The sequence below is a fragment of the Micropterus salmoides genome, unplaced genomic scaffold, assembly GCF_014851395.1.
Source record: "Micropterus salmoides isolate LMB-PRFRI ecotype aquatic unplaced genomic scaffold, ASM1485139v1 Ms_hic_scaffold_1655, whole genome shotgun sequence".
NCBI classification, from domain to species: Eukaryota; Metazoa; Chordata; class Actinopteri; order Centrarchiformes; family Centrarchidae; genus Micropterus; species Micropterus salmoides.
In genome coordinates this window covers 22,434-28,433 of record NW_024040769.1, presented here as the reverse complement: position 1 = coordinate 28,433, position 6,000 = coordinate 22,434, and the positions used below count along the sequence as shown (strand labels likewise).

The window sequence follows — 6,000 nt, the reverse complement described above, 5'->3', positions numbered from 1 at the left end:
GATTACATCTGTGTTGCTACGTTTTGCGTCTTTGAATTTTACACTAACAGCAATGAGCAAACATCTGGAACATAAACATCATAAAAGAGCAGGTCTAGACCATACTCTATGATGCTATTTACAGAAGCCCAACAGTTCCCACCAAGAGCAAGCACTAGGCGACAGAGGCAAGGAAAAACTTCCTTTTAAGAGGCAGAAACCTCAAGCAGAACCATGGCTCAGGGTGGGCGGCCATCTGCCTCGACCGTATGGGTGAAGGAGAGAGAGGGAGAGAGAGAGAGAGAGGGGGGAGAGAGAGGGAGAGGGCAGAAGAGGAACACGGAGAAAAAGAGAGGGATGGAAGGAGAGAGAGGGGAGGGAGGCAGCCTACACAATATACACACACAGAGGTACAGACAGTAAAGGCGATGTTGCTATAGACTAAATGAAAAGGGTACAGATATTTATAGTAGTGTTAATGATAACAATCGTAATGTTAATGATTATAATAACAATAATAATAATAGGACTAGTAACAATAGTCGTTGCAGCAGAGGGCGCCGAGCAGGAACACGGGGGCAGCAGGTGACCCGCAGCCACAGATCCAGACTCCACAGCTCCAGAGCCAGAAAACCTGCAGGAAGTGATAGCAGGAGAGAGGAGAGGGACGAGAAAGCACAAGACTATCTTTAAGATAAGATGGTGCCTGACCATTAAGGGCTTTGTAGGTAAGAAGAATGATTTTAAATTCTATTCTGGATTTTACTGGAAGCCAATGCAAAGAAGCTAAAACGGGAGAAATATGATCTCTTTTCCTGGTTCCTGTCAGAACACGTGCTGCAGCATTCTGGATCAGCTGAAGAGTCTTAATGGACTTTTTCGAGCAGCCTGATAATAAGGAATTGCAGTAATCCAGCCTAGAAGTAACAAATGCATGGACTAGTTTTTCTGCATCATTTTTAGACAGGATGTTCCTGATTTTCGCAATATTACGTAGCTGAAAAAAGGCGGTCCTTGAAATTTGCTTAATGTGAGACTTAAACGACATGTCCTGATCAAAGATAACTCCAAGATTGCTCACAGTGGTGCTGTTTGACTTTAATCCTGAGACGAGAGACCAAAGGGCAGTGTTTCTGCCCAGTTTCGAACTGGGGACCTTTCGCGTGTGAGGCGAACGTGATAACCACTACACTACAGAAACGGACGGCTGCCAGCCCTCACACAAGTGCACCTTACTGCGTTCTTTTTGAACTGCAGCGTTCGTGGGATCATCACGGGTGGTAGACAGTTTCAGGATATTGATGTGACAAACCCGTGTTTTCGCGCTTCCTGTTCGGGTTACTGATTACATCTGTGTTGCTGCGTTTTTGCCGTCTTTGAATTTTACACTAACAGCAATGAGCAAACATCTGGAGAGCGGAAGCAATACGCTCAAAAGTTCGGAGTCCTCTTCGTTTTCTCGAAACACTGGCACTAAAGAAATGTACTGGCTGATATCAAACGAACTGGGATGTAGACAAGCGGAAATACAGGGCGTGCTTGCGGTGACGCGGTAGTCCTCGCTAGTATAAGACAGTGGGATGTATCTCAGCGTGACTCTACCCTTTCCTTGAGAAAGAGGAGTTCCAGCCTATTGCCATTGGTCCTATTGTCACCTTCCTTCCGTTGACATGGTGCGGTCCGCTTTACTGATGATGTGACCGAGCCGTTTGATATACTGAACAAAATTATAAACGCAGCACTTTTGTTTTTGCCCCCATTCATCATGAGCTGAACTCAAAGATCTAATACTTTCTCTATGTACACAAAGGGCCTATTTCTCTCAAATACAACAAATCTGTCAAAATCTGTGTTAGTGAGCACTTCTCCTTTGCCGAGATAATCCATCCACCTCACAGGTGTGGCATATCGAGATGCTGATCAGACAAGCATGGGTATTGCACAGGTGTGCCTTTGGCTGGCCACAATAAAAGGACACTCGATAATGTGCAGTTTCACTGTATTGAGGGGGCGGGGTTCCCAAAACCAGTCAGTATCTGGTGTGTACATACATGCTGTCTGCCATCTGCCCTGTACAGTGAAAACTCGGATTGATCCGTGAAGAGAACACCTCTCCAAAGTGCCAGGCGCCATCGAATGTGAGCATTTGCCCACTCAAGTCGGTTACGACGACGAGGACGACGAGCATGCAGATGAGCTTCCCTGAGACGGTTCCTGACAGTTTGTGCAGAAATTCTTTGACGATCTTGGAGGTGAAGATGCTGGATGTGGAGGTCCTGGGATGGTGTGGTTACACGTGCTCTGCGGTTGTGAGGCCAGTTGGCTGTACTGCCAAATTCTCTGAAATTCCTTTGGAGATGGCTTATGGTAGAGAAATGAACACTCAATTCACGGGCCACCGCTCTGGTGGACATTCCTGCAGCCAGCATGCCAGTTGCACGCTCCCTCAAAGATTTTCGACATCTGTGGCATTGTTCTGTGTGATGGAACTGCAAATTTTCGAGTTGGCCTTTTATTGTGGCCAGCCTAAGGCACACATGTGCAATACCCATGCTGTCTGATCAGCATCTTGATATGCCACACCTGTGAGGTGGATGGATTATCTTGGAAAAGGAGAAATGCTCACTGACACAGATTTTGACAGATTTGTGAACAATATTTGAGAGAAATAGGCCCTTTGTGTACATAGAGAAAGTATTAGATCTTTGAGTTCAGCTCATGATGAATGGCGGCAAAAACAAAAGTTTTGCGTGTATAAGTTTGTTCAGTGAATTTCTGCTCAGAGTAGACGTGGACATAGGGGCATGTTTCCGCCCGGTTTCGAACCGGGGCCCTTTCGCGTGTTAGGCGAACGTGATAACCACTACACTACGGAAACTGCTGAAGACTGCGCGAAGGTCGGGGTTCGATTCCCCGACGGGAGAGTTCAGTTCTCTAGCAGCTGCTGATTATTCACCAAGAAAGACAAAAGTAATACAGCAGCATGGAGGACGTCCATCTGTCTGGGTGAGGATGGGGTTACCTTACCTAATAACAAGAGGACATTGACAAAGCGTATGAGTGAAGTTGTAAGTCCATGTCTTTATTAACAAGTTCTACTTTATGTGTACACAGTAGTATACATTGTGCGGTTGTCTGATAGTTTGGCCGAGTACAGTTTGACTTTAATCCTGAGACGAGAGACCAAAGAGCAGTGTTTCTGCACAGTTTCGAACTGGGACCCTTTCCTATATGAGGCGAACGTGACAGTTTCAGGATATTGATGTGACAAACCCTTGTTTTCGCGCTTCCTGTTCGGGTTACTGATTACATCTGTGTTGCTACGTTTTTGCCGTCTTTGAATTTTACACTAACAGCAATGAGCAAACATCTGGAACATAAACATCATAAAAGAGCAGGTCTAGACCATACTCTATGATGCTATTTACAGAAGCCCAACAGTTCCCACCAAGAGCAAGCACTAGGCGACAGAGGCAAGGAAAAACTTCCTTTTAAGAGGCAGAAACCTCAAGCAGAACCATGGCTCAGGGTGGGCGGCCATCTGCCTCGACCGTATGGGATGAAGGAGAGAGAGGGAGAGAGAGAGAGAGAGGGGGGGAGAGAGAGGGAGAGGGCAGAAGAGGAACACGGAGAAAAAGAGAGGGATGGAAGGAGAGAGAGGGGAGGGAGGCAGCCTACACAATATACACACACAGAGGTACAGACAGTAAAGGCGATGTTGCTATAGACTAAATGAAAAAGGGTACAGATATTTATAGTAGTGTTAATGATAACAATCGTAATGTTAATGATTATAATAACAATAATAATAATAGGACTAGTAACAATAGTCGTTGCAGCAGAGGGCGCCGAGCAGGAACACGGGGGCAGCAGGTGACCCGCAGCCACAGATCCAGACTCCACAGCTCCAGAGCCAGAAAACCTGCAGGAAGTGATAGCAGGAGAGAGGAGAGGGACGAGAAAGCACAAGACTATCTTTAAGATAAGATGGTGCCTGACCATTAAGGGCTTTGTAGGTAAGAAGAATGATTTTAAATTCTATTCTGGATTTTACTGGAAGCCAATGCAAAGAAGCTAAAACGGGAGAAATATGATCTCTTTTCCTGGTTCCTGTCAGAACACGTGCTGCAGCATTCTGGATCAGCTGAAGAGTCTTAATGGACTTTTTCGAGCAGCCTGATAATAAGGAATTGCAGTAATCCAGCCTAGAAGTAACAAATGCATGGACTAGTTTTTCTGCATCATTTTTAGACAGGATGTTCCTGATTTTCGCAATATTACGTAGCTGAAAAAAGGCGGTCCTTGAAATTTGCTTAATGTGAGACTTAAACGACATGTCCTGATCAAAGATAACTCCAAGATTGCTCACAGTGGTGCTGTTTGACTTTAATCCTGAGACGAGAGACCAAAGGGCAGTGTTTCTGCCCAGTTTCGAACTGGGGACCTTTCGCGTGTGAGGCGAACGTGATAACCACTACACTACAGAAACGGACGGCTGCCAGCCCTCACACAAGTGCACCTTACTGCGTTCTTTTTTGAACTGCAGCGTTCGTGGGATCATCACGGGTGGTAGACAGTTTCAGGATATTGATGTGACAAACCCGTGTTTTCGCGCTTCCTGTTCGGGTTACTGATTACATCTGTGTTGCTGCGTTTTTGCCGTCTTTGAATTTTACACTAACAGCAATGAGCAAACATCTGGAGAGCGGAAGCAATACGCTCAAAAGTTCGGAGTCCTCTTCGTTTTCTCGAAACACTGGCACTAAAGAAATGTACTGGCTGATATCAAACGAACTGGGATGTAGACAAGCGGAAATACAGGGCGTGCTTGCGGTGACGCGGTAGTCCTCGCTAGTATAAGACAGTGGGATGTATCTCAGCGTGACTCTACCCTTTCCTTGAGAAAGAGGAGTTCCAGCCTATTGCCATTGGTCCTATTGTCACCTTCCTTCCGTTGACATGGTGCGGTCCGCTTTACTGATGATGTGACCGAGCCGTTTGATATACTGAACAAAATTATAAACGCAGCACTTTTGTTTTTGCCCCCATTCATCATGAGCTGAACTCAAAGATCTAATACTTTCTCTATGTACACAAAGGGCCTATTTCTCTCAAATACAACAAATCTGTCAAAATCTGTGTTAGTGAGCACTTCTCCTTTGCCGAGATAATCCATCCACCTCACAGGTGTGGCATATCGAGATGCTGATCAGACAAGCATGGGTATTGCACAGGTGTGCCTTTGGCTGGCCACAATAAAAGGACACTCGATAATGTGCAGTTTCACTGTATTGAGGGGGCGGGGTTCCCAAAACCAGTCAGTATCTGGTGTGTACATACATGCTGTCTGCCATCTGCCCTGTACAGTGAAAACTCGGATTGATCCGTGAAGAGAACACCTCTCCAAAGTGCCAGGCGCCATCGAATGTGAGCATTTGCCCACTCAAGTCGGTTACGACGACGAGGACGACGAGCATGCAGATGAGCTTCCCTGAGACGGTTCCTGACAGTTTGTGCAGAAATTCTTTGACGATCTTGGAGGTGAAGATGCTGGATGTGGAGGTCCTGGGATGGTGTGGTTACACGTGCTCTGCGGTTGTGAGGCCAGTTGGCTGTACTGCCAAATTCTCTGAAATTCCTTTGGAGATGGCTTATGGTAGAGAAATGAACACTCAATTCACGGGCCACCGCTCTGGTGGACATTCCTGCAGCCAGCATGCCAGTTGCACGCTCCCTCAAAGATTTTCGACATCTGTGGCATTGTTCTGTGTGATGGAACTGCAAATTTTCGAGTTGGCCTTTTATTGTGGCCAGCCTAAGGCACACATGTGCAATACCCATGCTGTCTGATCAGCATCTTGATATGCCACACCTGTGAGGTGGATGGATTATCTTGGAAAAGGAGAAATGCTCACTGACACAGATTTTGACAGATTTGTGAACAATATTTGAGAGAAATAGGCCCTTTGTGTACATAGAGAAAGTATTAGATCTTTGAGTTCAGCTCATGATGAATGGCGG

At 46.0% G+C, this 6,000-nt stretch overlaps 3 non-coding genes across 3 annotated transcripts; all 3 read right to left on the bottom strand.

Moving 5' to 3' along the window:
- Positions 1-1,107: 1,107 nt before the first annotated feature.
- trnav-cac lies at positions 1,108-1,180 on the bottom strand. Its single transcript has one exon. It is a non-coding gene; the product is annotated as a tRNA-Val (tRNA).
- Positions 1,181-2,784: 1,604 nt separating this feature from the next.
- On the bottom strand, positions 2,785-2,857 carry trnav-aac. Its single transcript has one exon. It is a non-coding gene; the product is annotated as a tRNA-Val (tRNA).
- A 1,538-nt stretch (positions 2,858-4,395) lies between these two features.
- trnav-cac lies at positions 4,396-4,468 on the bottom strand. Its single transcript has one exon. It is a non-coding gene; the product is annotated as a tRNA-Val (tRNA).
- Between the last annotated feature and the right edge of the window lie 1,532 nt (positions 4,469-6,000).